This window comes from Camelus bactrianus, chromosome 14, assembly GCF_048773025.1.
Source record: "Camelus bactrianus isolate YW-2024 breed Bactrian camel chromosome 14, ASM4877302v1, whole genome shotgun sequence".
In the NCBI taxonomy this organism is placed as follows: Eukaryota; Metazoa; Chordata; class Mammalia; order Artiodactyla; family Camelidae; genus Camelus; species Camelus bactrianus.
Window position 1 is genome coordinate 52,571,148 of NC_133552.1, and position 15,615 is coordinate 52,586,762.

General features: G+C 32.3%; 1 non-coding gene across 1 annotated transcript; it reads left to right on the forward strand.

Moving 5' to 3' along the window:
* Nucleotides 1-2,813: 2,813 nt before the first annotated feature.
* On the forward strand, nt 2,814-2,946 carry LOC123617385 (small nucleolar RNA SNORA71). Its single transcript, XR_006725513.1, has one exon. It is a non-coding gene; the product is annotated as a small nucleolar RNA SNORA71 (small nucleolar RNA).
* Nucleotides 2,947-15,615: the final 12,669 nt, after the last annotated feature.

Genomic DNA, 15,615 nt, shown 5'->3' on the forward strand with positions numbered 1-15,615 from the left:
GAGCCTTCTTCATCCAAAGCTCCATGTTTCCACACACTTCTCTCATGTTCTCTTTCTCTATCATAGCTGCATGCAATGGAGGATGTTCAGATCAAATTTCTATCATCATATTTAACAATTTCACTAAGTGTTAATTTATATTATGTTATTATGAATTAAAATTTATATTTTGTTATATGTTATTTTATTGATTTTTCTTTCAATATTCCTGCTCATTTTAATAGGCTCCTGCTCCTGACTCATGCTTTTTCATTCTTGCATTAAATTGTATATATAAATATATAAATAAATAAAATATATACACACTTATACATATATACACATACCAATCCATGTATATATACACACATATATGTATGTATATATATCTTATTCATTTCATCTACTAGTCATGACATTTCTGCTATCTAGATTTTGTATTATTTGTGTTTTTGATGTTGTTATTACTGCCACCTCTCACTCAGCATGATTTCCTTCCTTGAGTGTTTTTAAATTTTTTTTTTCCTTTTGTATTGAAAGCTTGTGTTTGTGAGAACTCTATACTGGTAATCATGTATGCCTTAGACAGCAGCTGTATGAATGTGTTTGCTTGTGTGTGTGTGTGTGTGTGTGTGTGTTATAGGCCATGAAAATTGCATAAAAAGGGGTCTGGAGCCATTGTGAAGGCTAACCAATAGCAGACACTTTTAAGGAATTCATTTTTCCCTTATAGAGAAGTAAGTCTGTGATAAACATTTAAACATTTAAACATTTTATATCTGCATTGTTTTGTGAAGAATGTTTTCCCTACTGCATCCATTTTCTGTGTTACAAGTCTACGATGTATGATCTTTCAGTTAACTCCTCTAATTTAGCCTTAGTCATGTCCCTGTGCACTAAAATTTTAAAGCTACTTCAATTCACAGATATGCGTATGATATATTGCAGAGTCAGGAAACTCTTACCTTTGTAATCTGTCTTCCAGGCACACTTCTGGCCTAAGATGATTCTCTTCACTTCTTTCAGGGCGTTTACTTATTAAATTTTTCTATAATTTAATAATATGTATATATGTTTGTAGTATGAGGATTCCACAATATTGCTGAAATTAGCGTTCAATAAAAAGTTTTCTTGAATTCAATCAGCATTTTAGACACACAGTTCTTACAACCAAACTGAGAAAAAAATCAAGACCAAGTATCTCATGAAATCATTGAAGTTATAAAATCAAGACAGAAAATGTTAATATTTGACTTGATACAGATGTTTCTAGAACATAGCACAATTGCCATATAAATCTCATTGAGTGGACTCAAACTTTTCTACAAATGAAGTTTTTAATTTGAAGCATGAAAAAAGAATAAAAGTTCAATGTATGAACATTAAACATGAATACACTTCCATACACTTAAAACACACAATGTGACATTATATTTGAAATTGCATTTGAAGCTCTTTTAAAATAAATATGCTTAAAAAGTAGTAGAAAATATCCCTGAAATCGGAAGTTTTAACACACTACAGTTAATAAATGTAGTTTGGATGTACAATTTCTCTTGACAGCAAATTGGAATACTTCAGATTTTTTGGAAGCTAATTGCACTCTCATTTAGTCTAATGAACATTTTCAGTAGCAATATTATGATTCATGCTTCTCAGGGAGAGAGCAGCTTGATACTTCAGAAGTGTTGAGTTGTTCTGTGCAAGACATGTGGCTACTTTGGGATTTTTTTTTTTTTTTTAACAATTAGCTCAGTCTTACACTGCCAATTATTTCCTAAAGAAATCTACTCTTATACTGAGAATGTGTTGTTAACGCTTGGAATAATGAAACTGGTCTTCAACAGCACAGTAACTATTCTAGAGAGAATTTTACTTTATTGTATCAGCCCCAAATCTTTTTCTTTACTAGCAAAATTCCCTCTGAAAATGACTGTCAACTAGCCACATGATCATTTAATGGGGGGAGGGAGGAGACAGAACCTCTCAAACTCTCTAGACAGTTTTTTACATTTTTTTTTTACAAGTTTTTAAGTCATTATCTGTAAAGATATCTGATTCTACGTAAGTAACTTATCATTAATATTGAGATTTTATGAGTCTAATAATAACACCTTTTTTACCCTCTCAAGTTTGGGCCCAGTTGAATGACAGAAGTATAAGTTAAAATATCACCAATTTTATTATTAATAAAGGATATTGTTGAACATGGCTTAGACCTATTTCCAAAACTGCATGATCTGAGTTAGAGAAATATCCTGCCAAGAATATTTTTTCCAAGATACTATCTGGTTTTTTTTTTTTTTTTTTTGGCAGCAGGGCAGTGAGGGGGGTTGGCTCTCAAGGGATGTTGTTAACTGCATTAAATATCCTAAATTTAACCTTGTAGGCAGAAACTTATAATCTTAAAATATGTTAATTTAGTCTAATAATTGAGATCACTTTGAAAATCTTGAATTTAAACCAAATTTAATCTATTTTAATCCACTACCCAGTATCTTAAAATATTAATATTTGAAATGCTGGAATTTTCAAATATAACGCAATGATATTTCATACTATGGGTACAGTTGTTAATTTAAATTTCACTGTCATTTAAGTTACTATGGTGGTGTAATCAAAGCAGCATTCTTCTTAGATTTCATAAGAACTCAGTTCAAAGTTTAGCTAAATTAAATGCTGCATGATCATCTGTGCATTAACTTTGTCATCTTGAAAATGGTTTATTAATGCCAACCTGTTGAGAGAATTAACTGAAGATATCACAGTAAATATATCATAAAATAATAACCCATATACATTTGTTTTTAATCTGCTTATGAATCCATTTCAGCCTCTGCATTTGAAAGTGAACATGGGCTGCCCGTGCCCTGGTCATTGATAGTGCAGGCAGAGGAATTGCTGAAAGCGTTTCCCCGTGTTTGAAGGGTCCATCCTGTCCCTTCCAAACCCTGGAGCTTTCCCACTCCTCTTCTGTCCCATGGCTTTTTAGATGCCTCCTGGCACCTGGTGTCTATTGAGTGCCCTGAGTGTCTGGTTCAGGGATGGTTTCTGTGAGGCTTTAAAAGAGGAGAGTGAGTGGGCCCTGCCATGGCTGTGGTCTTCTGACCCTGGTCTTCAACTTCAGCAGTCCTGTGTCCTTTTCTGCCTGTGTTTGAAGTGACCACGCACTGCCTGTGTCCTGGTCATTGGTAATGTGGGCAGAGGAAACTTGCCCATACTTGTCCCTTCCAGAAAGGACTTCCTTAAGTGACTGGCAGTGACCAAGACTGAGGTAGTCTGAGGATGAAGGAGTCAGGCTGTAGTCCATTCACCACATAACACCATGATTTCCTGTTGATGAGCATCTGGGTTTCTGGCCAGGTGGGCTGATCACGTGCTGGTTTCTTGCCCCCTGCAGGGAAAAAAAAAAAAGAACACATTTCATTTAACATTGTTTTTTAAGCTACGTATTTTAATAATAATTTCTGTTGTATGAAACATCATATGCAAAGTTACTCATGTTAACATATTACATATACATAATTAAAAACCAAAGGCATAAATTTTTATTTTATATATATTTAGAAATAATATAAAAAGTGATGAAATCTAGTTTTTTAAAAGGAGTTAACAGAAGCACTTCATAATACAATTTTAACAGAAAATCAAAAATAATGATATAGAATAGAAATATTGCCCAGATATTGTCTGTGAAAAATTAAAACATCAAGTTAATGCTATAACAAAAATCATGATAAAGAATCAAAAATCTAGAATTGTAATGTTTAGTTATGTTTGTCACAATGACAAAACTTTTTTAAACTTTTTCATATTTTCACATTTAGATTAGTCAAACATTTATAATATAAATAGTATTCTGCTGTTATTTCTCCTGTCAGCTTTCTCATTTTTAAGTAAACTTCTAGTCACTTTTGAAGTAAACTTTTTCACTGAAACATAAAATACATAGAGAAAAGTGCACAAACGCTATATGTCATTTAATAGATTTTCACCAATTGAGTAAACCAATGTAGCCATTGCTCAGATCAAGAATATTTTTAACAGAAATCTAGAAACTTCTCATCCAATATTTTTTCTTCTGGTCCAACTCAAGAGGGAGGAGTTAAAACTGCGGACCTATAATCCATTTCTCTCCTGATGACCAGGAAACCTTAATGGAAAGAAATGAAAAGAACCAACTGGGAATAATCTCCTTCTTAAATTTTTGTTTTTACAAAGTTTGCAGCTTATCTGGATACTTTCATAATAAAATATTAAAAGATAAGTTTTATTAAAAAGCTCTAAAGAGAAAACAGAGAAATGACTGAATCTCCTGATAAATAACAGACAGTAGTGATTAAGGTACCAAATCATACAAAAATATAAAACTTAGGTTAATTATGTATTAAGTCATAAAGGGGGTATTTTATAAGGACTTGCCCATCTGTTTTAACATAATTAAATAGACACTGCATCCATTTTCTTTGTGCCCCATTCACCAGGCATAGTCAGTTTTTCATGCTCTTTACATACTATTTCTTCATTATTGCCCCACGAAAAAAATCTGAGCAGGAAACTGATGCGCACAAAGGTGAGTATAATAACAATCTGGCGAATGTGTAGAATCTGTAGAGTAAAAAGAGAATGAGAACAGAAAGACAGGTATTTTATTTCCCCTATGAGGTTGTACTGAGTTGATTTAGAATTATGGACCTAATCTCCTTTTTAAATAACTAAACGTCTAGGTAAATAGGCAAATAGTGCCTGTTAAGAGAAGGCTAGCCATCTATGGAGCGTCCTAAAAAGGATGTCTCTGATTAAGAACTGTGTATTGTTTAATAAGTCCAGAATGTATGAGTGAGTGAGGCACGACTCCCTAGAAAATGGCACATGAACAGTAAAATACGATGGAGATGTCACATAAGTTTAACGCTCTTCTGCTGCGGCTGTAAAGCCACAAAACCTCACATGGAGACTTGTCTGTAATTCTAGGACAGATAGTCTAGGCTTGGTGTAGAAAGGGCCCAGGAACCATCCTCCATATCTTTTTCTAAAGCCTCCAGGCTTTGTCTAAAAATGTTGCTTGCCTGCACCCTTTTACTTACTAATAAAGCTTAATTTTTTGGTAAGCACTCAAATTTGTGTGTTTGATTTGACAACTTGATCCTTTGTGTTAGCTCAGTCAGATCAGTTTAGCCTATTTTCAAATGGTATTTAAATAGCATTGAACAGTCCATATACATTTGTACATGAATTGTTTGCCTTAATATTATCTTTATGACATTCATCCATAGCAGTGTATCTGCCTGTGCTTGAGCCAATTACATATATATGTGTATATATACATTCACATATGTGTATATATATGGAGATAGTCTTTCAGCTCTGTTCTTCAAAATTGTCTTTGCTATTTTTGTCTTTAATATTTCCTTATAAATATTAAAAGTTGCTCATTAATATTCATAATAATCATGCTGGGATTTTTATTGTGATTACAATGAATCTATAGATCAATTGGTGACATCTTAACAACACTGAGTCTTACAAGTCATGATCATGGTACATCCTTTTACTTATTTAGGTTTTCTTTAATCTCTTAAACATATATTGAAAATCTATTCTTGGATATTTAATGCTATTTAAATAGCATTGTTTTGTTTTAGTTCTGTTTTCTATTGCGCATATGGAAATAGATTTTTTTTTGTTATATTGATCATGAATCCTGCAAGCTTCCTAAATTTCTTCAACAATTCCATGTAAACTGGTATTACTTGAATGTATAAGTTATAAATTTCTTAAAGTCTTGTTTTATAATATCTGTGCCATTTCTGTTGATTTTATGGGAGGTTAGAGGTAGAAACAAATACTTATTATTAAGCTACTTTATGACCAAAAGTTAATACTAAGATTTATTCTTATTAAAAAATTAAATGAAATACAATACACATGAAAAAAGAATTTGTTCTTTATGTCCTGTGTTTATAAAATAGAGAAAATAATTTCTAATCAATTAGATTGTTTTAGATTGTTTTATCTAAAGGATGTAGTGTTTAGAACATACCAAGAGCTGTAATTTTTGCTAATACATTTTATGCAATATTTGTTTGTACATGCATAATTATGAAGTGGGTGGTACTTTGAGAAAAAATAAAACTTAGAAGGAAATACAGTAAAAAATTGAAGAGTTATCATGAGGTACATGACTGCTTTATTATATTACTATACTTCCCCCATATCAATTTTTTAAAATAAATGCCTGTATCATTTACTATTTGTGACAAAAGGTTGTTTTTTTCTTACAAAATGTATGATAAAATGGGAAATTATAATTATTTTATTCAGTTAATGAAAGCTAGAACCGCCAACATAAGAGCTAACACTTTATCATCCTTAACTTTATTTTTCTCCTATCTGTAAAGCCCTTTGGCAAGAATATACTCTGTATGCCACACCTGCCTGTCAACTCTACTGTTCTATCAGCTGATTAGTGTCAGCCAACACTGGTGTTTTATAGTTGGTGATTTATTGGATTCATTATTTCAACCCATATGAATACATGGAACAAGAGAGTACGCCACACTGAATTAAAAAAACTACTTATTTTCGTAGTTTTTTTTTCAAGGTAGAAAAGAGAGACATTACCACCACTAAACAAAATAATAGCATCTGTTAGTGATGCAAACATGAACATTTCATCCCTCACTGACGGGGAAAAGTCTTTCGTAGAGAAAGATGATGGCACATTCATCGATTTGGTGCTAGCCATACACTTTCTATCTCTGCCACTGTAAGAAGGGCACCCTGACTGCAAAGGCACTTTTTATTTCTGTGAACTAAATAAAATAACAACTAGCTACGTAGATGGTTTTAAAGTTTACAGACAAGTAAAGAACATGGCACATTGTCTGGTACTTGATAAATATTCAGTAAACAAAACTTTAATATGTTTCAAATTAGAAGACAAATAGATTTTTTTTAAAATCTAGCATTTGAATAAAGGTTTTACCTAAGGTTGTTATGACTTCACCAATTGATAAATATCCCAAAGTATAAAAACATGTTAATCAGCGAATTTATAGTTCTTTGTGATTTTTGGATAAATATTTTACAAAGCATATCAGATATTGATGTTCTATTTTGTCTTTAGAACACCACAGGCAAAGCCGTGATAAGTGATACACTTGATTTCCTTCTTCGATTTGATCATGAAGGCAGGTCTGGGAGTGGCAGGGGGATGTCACTCCAATTCTGATTTTAAAGAGTATTTTCACTTGTTGATAACTTAAAATTAATGAGGTCTCTTTTCTCCCTTATACTATAGTTCTCAACTTGTTTTGGGGGAAATATCTTGAGCAGAACTCGGTGGGAAAAGAATCTCTACCCCTTTCTTTTCCAAATTCATTTTTTTTTAAGATTTTCATCATATATATATTGAAGTATAGTCAGTTTATGATATATCAATTTCTGGTGTACAGCATAATGCTTATGGTTACCAGGGGAAAGGGGGTGAGAAGGGATGAATTGGAAGTTTGATATTTGCAGATACTAATTAATATATATAAAAATAGATAAACAACAAGTTCCTACTGTATAGCACAGGGAACTATATTCAATATCTTGTAGTAACTTATGGTGAAAAAGTATATGAAAATGAATATATATATGTCCAAATTCATTTTTATCCCTTCCTGGCTCAACAAAAACTGTATGGAATCAATACCACAGTGCTCTGTGGGAAAAAAAGAAAAGCCTTCTGCTCTCTTAGCTCTGCTGGAAGCTGGAGCGTGCCAGGCCCCTGCGCAGTAGTGCACAGAATTCTAGCTTGCTTGCTCCTTTCTCTGTATTTTGGGCTCAGAGATTACACTATATCTCTATGTGAATATGGACAAATAGCATTTACCAACAAGTTTCTGTCTACTTTCTCTTGTTTAAAAAAAGAAAAAAAAAACTTAAAAAAGAAAAGTGATTACAGAAGGTCAGCAAAAGGTGGGTGTGAGGTGTTTCGGTAAAGTCAATGGGCATTTTGACAACATGGCTTCTCCTTTGGCGTGTTTAATTGTGATGTTTAATGGACATCCTTGCAGTTTAAGGTGACACTTTAAAAATAAAATTCTCTCCTAATGAAAAAAATTAAATTAAATTAAATTAATTGCTTTCAAATATTTTCCGTGTACTTAATCACTTTTGAGTTAAGATATGATTATTCTCCTACGTTTCAATAAAATGTGAGGACACACAGTGATTATTTAAAAAGCAGATCTTAGAAAAATCTGCATTGCTATGACATAAATGTATATTGTCTTTAGTGTTCCAATCTATGCCCCTGTGATTAAGGCATCCAGAGGAACAGGAACTAATATTCCCTTAAGTTATATTTTGTAATTATCACATCACTCATCCAATTTAATCATGTCATCGTGTTCAACATATTTGGTTTTTAATGATATTCAAAATCATTCAGTTAATCTCTACATCACATAGTACAAAATAAAATCTTATTTTTTTTCAATCTTTTCACCTTTACCAAAAAATTTCATCTTCCTATGAAGATTCAAGTTGTTCAGTGAGGAGCTAATATATTTGAATTATGCAACTACATTTCTGAACCAACACTTTGTGTCTTCACCCTGTTAAAATGTCAGAGTCAGGCATGGAGTAAGTGATATCTTTAAGGAAGAGAGAACCACTTTTATTTGTCTTAGTCTTCTTTTTTCTATACTAATGAGTGAATTGTAAAACTCATTTAAATATTTTGTTAAGTGTAAAATTAATACCCAAGTTAGTATAATCTTCTAAAACTGAAAAAAAAAAAAAAATAAAGTAGGAGAGTGATTAAAATTGTTTCAATTCTAGTGCAATTTCCAGGTGTTATTTCCAATAGAATTTGGACATTAAATCATGGATTTGCTCTCAAAAGGTTAATTACAAAGCTATTTCATGTTTCTTAAAATGCATGCCTTAGGCATGATTTGGTAATACTACCCATGTTTATGGTAATAGGTGTGCTTCTGCTCTGTGGGGGAAAAAATCAATGTTTCAGGGAGACATCTGTAAATAAGTCTTACGTGTTGTTTAAAATGAAGCTGTCCTCTTCATAAATACATTTCACTATATTAAGCAGGAATCTACTGAACTGTCAGCCCCATCCCCTCCCCAGTAAGATGATATAAAATAACTCAAAACCAAAAGAATAGATGAGAAGAAAAATGCCGCACTCCTCCCACGCCAAGCCTTGTCATTATACCTCTTCCAGTTTTGTTTGCATCCCCTGTGACTGGACCAGAACACCTTTCGGATCCCTGTGCCTATTATGCAGAGCAGAAAGTTGAGAAGCAATTTTTAGAGTTGCGCTGATTGGGATAATCTTCTTCATGATGTGCTGATCTCAAAAGCCTGGTATCCCTGGGGTTGAATTCGGAAAGACGTAAATCTGTTTCCTAACACTACATTTTGTAATGTGTAAATTAATAACTTGACATTTCACAGCTGCTTTAAAGGCTGTGCTTTAAAGAATGAAATATCAATCACAAATATACATCTACCCAGAAATGTCAAATCCCACCCAAATGAATACCACCGCAAATTAGCAGCGGGTCACATTGTTCTGCTGCCTTTCACCTGTGATGCATTTGCTTCCTTTCCAGGTTAAGAGCTCCCCTGGAGAGGCTTAAACCTATTTTCTACCTCATATAAAAGATGGGTGGTGAGCTGTTTTAATAACAGAACGTAGTATCCAAATGCTAAACCTATTTGTAAGAGACAATGCGGTATAATAAAAGGAGGAATTAAAATAGAAGTCAAAATACCTGGATTGAGTCCCCCAGCCTGTGCTAAAATGTTACTTGGATCAAGGTCTCTCATGTCCTCAGTTTTCTTTAAAATTGGCCTTGCCTATTTCACAGAATTACCTAAAATTGCCTTGCCAATCTCACAGGGGCTTACACAGAATGAGCTAATAAATGTTCCATTTTAATTTAAAATACAAGCTTACAGAATTACAAGGAATTGTTAATGTTCAAAAGAACAATGCTTCCTCTCTGGTTGTGCACACTTATGTCATGATATGTACTCTGCCCATCAGGTCATTACAGGAATGACAATTTGTCTCACATAAGGAATAATTTAGTAAAATAAACTGTCATTCAGTGACTGGGTTCACATGAGTAAATATAGGCAAGAGCTGCTTAACTACATTTCATGTCTAAAGGGCATCTGTCATCTTTTTATTAATTTTCAGAATACAGTTCAAATTCTGTGTCTCTAATATGCCATTTCTGATTCCCAAGTAGTGATTAATTCTTAGAATTCTATAGGATATTTTTATACTTTTACTATATGAATGGAGTGTACACTGTATTATAATTACTTGCTGAATTTAATTTGTGACTTCCTAACTGGACTATAAAATGCTTGAAGATGGGAAAAATATTTTATTTACTTCTATATACCCTTGGCACTGAGCAGTGATCTGTCCACATAAGGTTCAATAAAAACATACTAAGTGAATGAACAAGACGTAGATTGATTGCACATTATCTTGATTATCCAGTTATTGGGAGGATATGCTAATCTTTGATCTAAGAAATTTAGGAATGATACAGAGCTTTACTTAATCCCAGCCAGACCTGGAGCCGATCAAAAAATTTTGGTAACTTTTTATTTTAAAGAATTATCAATACGAAGGGTATTCTTAAAAAATTTATTTCATCATTCATTAATGTATTCATTTGAATGAATTACATAATTGATTAAGATCATATTTTTTTGCTAGAAAAGCTATGTGTCAAAGCACTATTTCCTTAAGTAAAATTTTACCCAAACCATATAATGCAGTAAATTTATTTTTTTAAATTTTGATACTTGTTGCATTATAAGTAGAACGAATTTGCCAAACACATGCGAGAAATTCAAGAAATGTATGCATAAGTGTTCAATTTGTCAACTGATTGAACTGGAATCAATTATATGTGTAGGGTTTAACATTACTGTTTCATAAATTGTTTTTATTTAATTCTGTGTTAGATTATGTGAAACAAGTTACTCACAAATTAAAATAAAAATAAGATTCTTTTTTCTTAAGTGATATTTAGGAGAGTAATATCCTATGGAGGTCACAACAAGCAATTTATAAAGTGGGATCACAAATCAGAGAGCTCATTCAAAGAAACTATTAAGCATTGAGATTTTTGAGAACATACACTTACAGAAATTATAAAAGTGGCTGAAGGATGCTTACTTTCATATTTTACACAATTTTATTATAATTATATTACAAAACGAGTCTATGATCTGTGACATCTCTCTCCATCTTTGTAAGGAGAATGGCTTCATTTGTTAATGTCTTCAGCAGTAGAAATAATATTGTGTTTCTAGTCCTGGAATGAAATAAGCTTTACATAATTATGTATACACTAACAGAAAATAAAATCTTGTTTTAGATTCTTCACACTAATATAAAACCAATTGTTAAGATACACTGATTAAAAGATTTTCTGATACACAGTAGGACTTTACGGTGAAGATTCAAATTCAGGGAAAGGCTGAAACACCATAATTAAATGCAAACCCAACTTGGGTTCTGATTGCTTTCTAAGTCATAATTTGAAAAAAAAAAATTATTTCCTACAAGGACATCATCATTAGTCATTCTGGCTCAATTTTTGGAACACAGTCATGCACACCCTAACTCATAGGCATACTTTCCTTTTCTCTCTAAATATAAGGCTGACAGTCAAATTTCAGGCCTGGACAGGTGCTCTAATTCAATTAACTGTCCTTGGCTGGGACTGGGGAATAGTTTCCACCACAATCACTATATTTCTCTCCTATGGTACAGCCTACTTTCTCAGAAGCAGAATTTATTGGTTTTTAATCCTATCTACAAATGTTGAAAGAAAGAAAACAAAACATAAACTTCAAGCATCTGTCCACAGTTTCTAGTACTGACTCATCATACCTGAAATTTTAATTTGTTGGCATTTAATAACATTGGAAGGGGGAGACCTATGTCAGGGCTAACTCATTTTCATAGTTAGAAGATGCTGATAAAAAAGCAGTTATTGGTAAATATCCTCCTGAAGAATGTATGTGTATGTGTATATATATATATATATATATATACACACACACTATAATATCCATACACATTTTCCAAGAAATTTTACATCTAGGAATTTATTTTTTAAAAATTTAAATACAACATATATCTAAGCTTATTTATAGTATAGCCTATTTAAAATAAAAACTAGAAATACTGAAATGCCAAATAAGAAGAGAATAGTTTAAATATATTAAGATTAAATTAGCATACAGTTAAGGCACTTAGAAATTTGAAATTCCTATATATAATGCATTATTAAGTTGAAAAAGAATAATAATTCTACATGACTAAAAATAAAGCAAAAAAACAGTAATATGCAGATATTTTTAACCACATATAACTGGTAATGGAGTTATATTTTTACTTATCTGCATCTGGTTACTTTTCTAAAAGAAGCATATATATATTTTGAAATTAAATTTTTTGATTAAAAACAAACAAACAAAAATAACTTCTGCAAATACAAAAGATACTCCTATCATTAGACGATGAAAATCCACTAACAGAATTCATTCTTAAAGGAATAAAAGAAGAGTTCTTTAATAAGGTTTATGCAAAGTGTTATTTAAGGCAGCTTTATTCATAGAAGCGAAAATTTTAAATTACTTGAATACTCAATATTAGGAAAAATTTTTAAAGAATATGGTTAAAACTTGTAAAGCATTACTCTTAAAAATATATTTTAGAAGATTTTAATGGACTGGAAAATGAAGAAAAGATTAAAAATAAGACTACAAAATCTGTATACTTTCTCAAGATTTTTTTTAAGTCAATGTACTATAAGAAAAAAAAAAAACTGCAAACTATAAGAAATACCGTTAGCTTTCAGGTGCACATCCAACTTCAGAAATTTTTAAATGTAAAGAATTCACATTCATAATAGACAGAGTAAATACAGCAAGAAAAAAACAGAATATGCAAAATACCAGACTGAAAATATGGGCATGATTTATATCATTGCATTTTATGTTTTGTCAAAAAGAACTTAAAATAATAATCATTTTTGCTCTAAATATGCTAGATTACTTCTACTTCCATCACTGGTCCAACTTCCATTATCATTGCTACTGAATTCACCACTATTAACATGAATATATTATTAAATATATTCTTCTCTCTATTAAGCCCTTTACCTAATCATTTAATAGTGTTCATATTGACATCTCCTTTTAATAGATGAGGAAATTAAGGACTTTTTAAGAACCTTTAAGTAAACTGTCAATCTTTTACAGCCAGTACATAGGGAGCCAGGATTAAAACCAAAATTTGTCTTGGTTCAAAAATTTGGATATGATAAAGTGTTAACCATAAATATGCACAGTATATTCAGAACAATATATTCTGATTGCTATTTTTTAAATACTTTGGATGAATAAGCCTCATTTTCTTTTGCTCATAGAATAATTTTGATTTGATTCAACAATGATACCTGAAAAGTAATTACTCAAACTTTATTTTTCCAGTTCAATCATATGTTAAAAATAAAAAGTTTATATGATTTTATTCATTGGAAAACTTAAAATTTTATTATTTTTATTTACATTACAGTTTAGTCAAATTAAATAAAAAAGTGTATGTTTTCATATAGGTTTGACTTTTGGTCTTTGTCTCTGGAATAATGTGGCTGACATTTCCACTATTGTTGTCTGCCTTTTTGGTGCTAAATCATCCATTCATTTATAAGACAGAAACATAAAGGGTTGATAAACACATGAACTATTCTGTATCCCTCAATTTGGAGAATTCCTAATTTTGTGGGGGTAGATGATACTTTTACGTTATTCTAATAAAAGTTTTAAGGAAGTACAAAAATAAACTCACTTACTTCCTTCTTCCCTCCATGGAAAGTCAATCTCAAATTGATTTTACAAAGACTCCACATACGTTTTAAAATTCCATAAAGGATTCCCAGGGGGTGTGCAATTTAAACCTCTCAGAAACCCTTCTATATTGGTGGGCCAGTAATTATTTTTCAAGTGTAACAGTTGAAACATCTGCATAAGGAGATAGTTGATATTTACATAAAATATATTTGAACATTGACTTTTTTTTTTCCACTATGAAACACCATTGAGAAATGGAAGGAAGACTCATGAAGTAAGGGACTCCCTCCATCTCCATGCTTACTAATTCTGTGTTCTTGGGTATCATGCTCAGTTTCTTCTGTAAAAGAGGAATGAGGAGGTACTTTGCCACAGTTGGATAAGTAAACGAGAACTTAGGACAATGAGTGGTGGGTAGTGTGTAGACAATAAATGCTGCTTGGTGGTGGCAGTAATAGTAGTAGCAGCAGTAGTATTTGCCTTTGGGTATAATAGAAAAAAAAATATTTAGGAGCCACGCTGGATCCATAAACCCCTGTTGACAAGACTACTCCTAAAAGATGAGACTGGTCATAAAAAGACATTTTTAAAAAACATTTTTTCCTAGCTCCAATATTACCTGCTCAACAGATATTTCAGATCGTCTCGAATTCTTCCCAATTACTCCAATTAATCAAAAAGGATGTTTTCTTTGTATTTTTTAAAAAATATTTTATTTAATACTGCATGAAACCTCCTATTGTTGAAATTGCTTCTTTTGGCTTATATCAACTGCTGTCAAATCATTAATCCCTAATATCAGAAAAACAAGATTTTCAAGTACACATTGCTGATGTCTGATCCAAGGAAGGCCTGACATCATTTCCGAAACAGATGGTGACTCACGTTCTCAATGTACAACAGAGATGGTTAGAACACTTTGAGCATGATAACTTCAACGGGTAAAACCTACATAAAGAAAAGCTCTCCGCAGTGCTCAGTGATTTTTAAGAGCGCAAGCGGGTCCTGCGGGAAGTAAAATTATCATGAACGTGCTCCTGTTTAGAGCGGAAGTTATGGGAAAAGTACCACTGGAATAATAAGCCCCGGCCATAGACCATGGCCACTATGGGGATTATATTGTGGGTACTGACTAACTGATAAGTATGAACTTTTAAAACAATGGAAGTTTCATGTACTGCAGCGGCTTAGCCAATATCCAAGAGGTATCCTTGCGTTTCCCATCACCAGTCACTTCTATCTTGCAGGACAAAGTACACGTGGAATTTTGACCAATGGTGAGAAATAGGGAGATTTGCCTGTTGCCACCGCATCCCTTCTTCAAAGGCCTTGTAATAAAAACAAAATTGTATTTGAACTGCTTTTATGGAACGATGAGCACCCTCACTCTGCTGCTATATTGTTATGCCTGCTTTATTTCTCTGATTAATTCATGTTAGAAAAATATATGAGAGTAGATCAATGTTCTGTTTTCAGTAGCTTAATTCACAGCTTCCTGTATAAAGTCTTCAATTCTGGGACTCTCAGAGTTGCACTGTTAGAATGGAATACCGTGTCCTGCACTTGTGATTCTTTCTGGCTCTGTTTGACCTTTGTGTACCCTTCCTGCTTACCATGGAACCCTGGACAGTCTCTGCATACAATGAATACATACTGAGAGCATAAATCATCACCTGTCACAAATTTTGACTGTAAATTCCTTAGATGTACAAGGCACAAACCAAATTACAC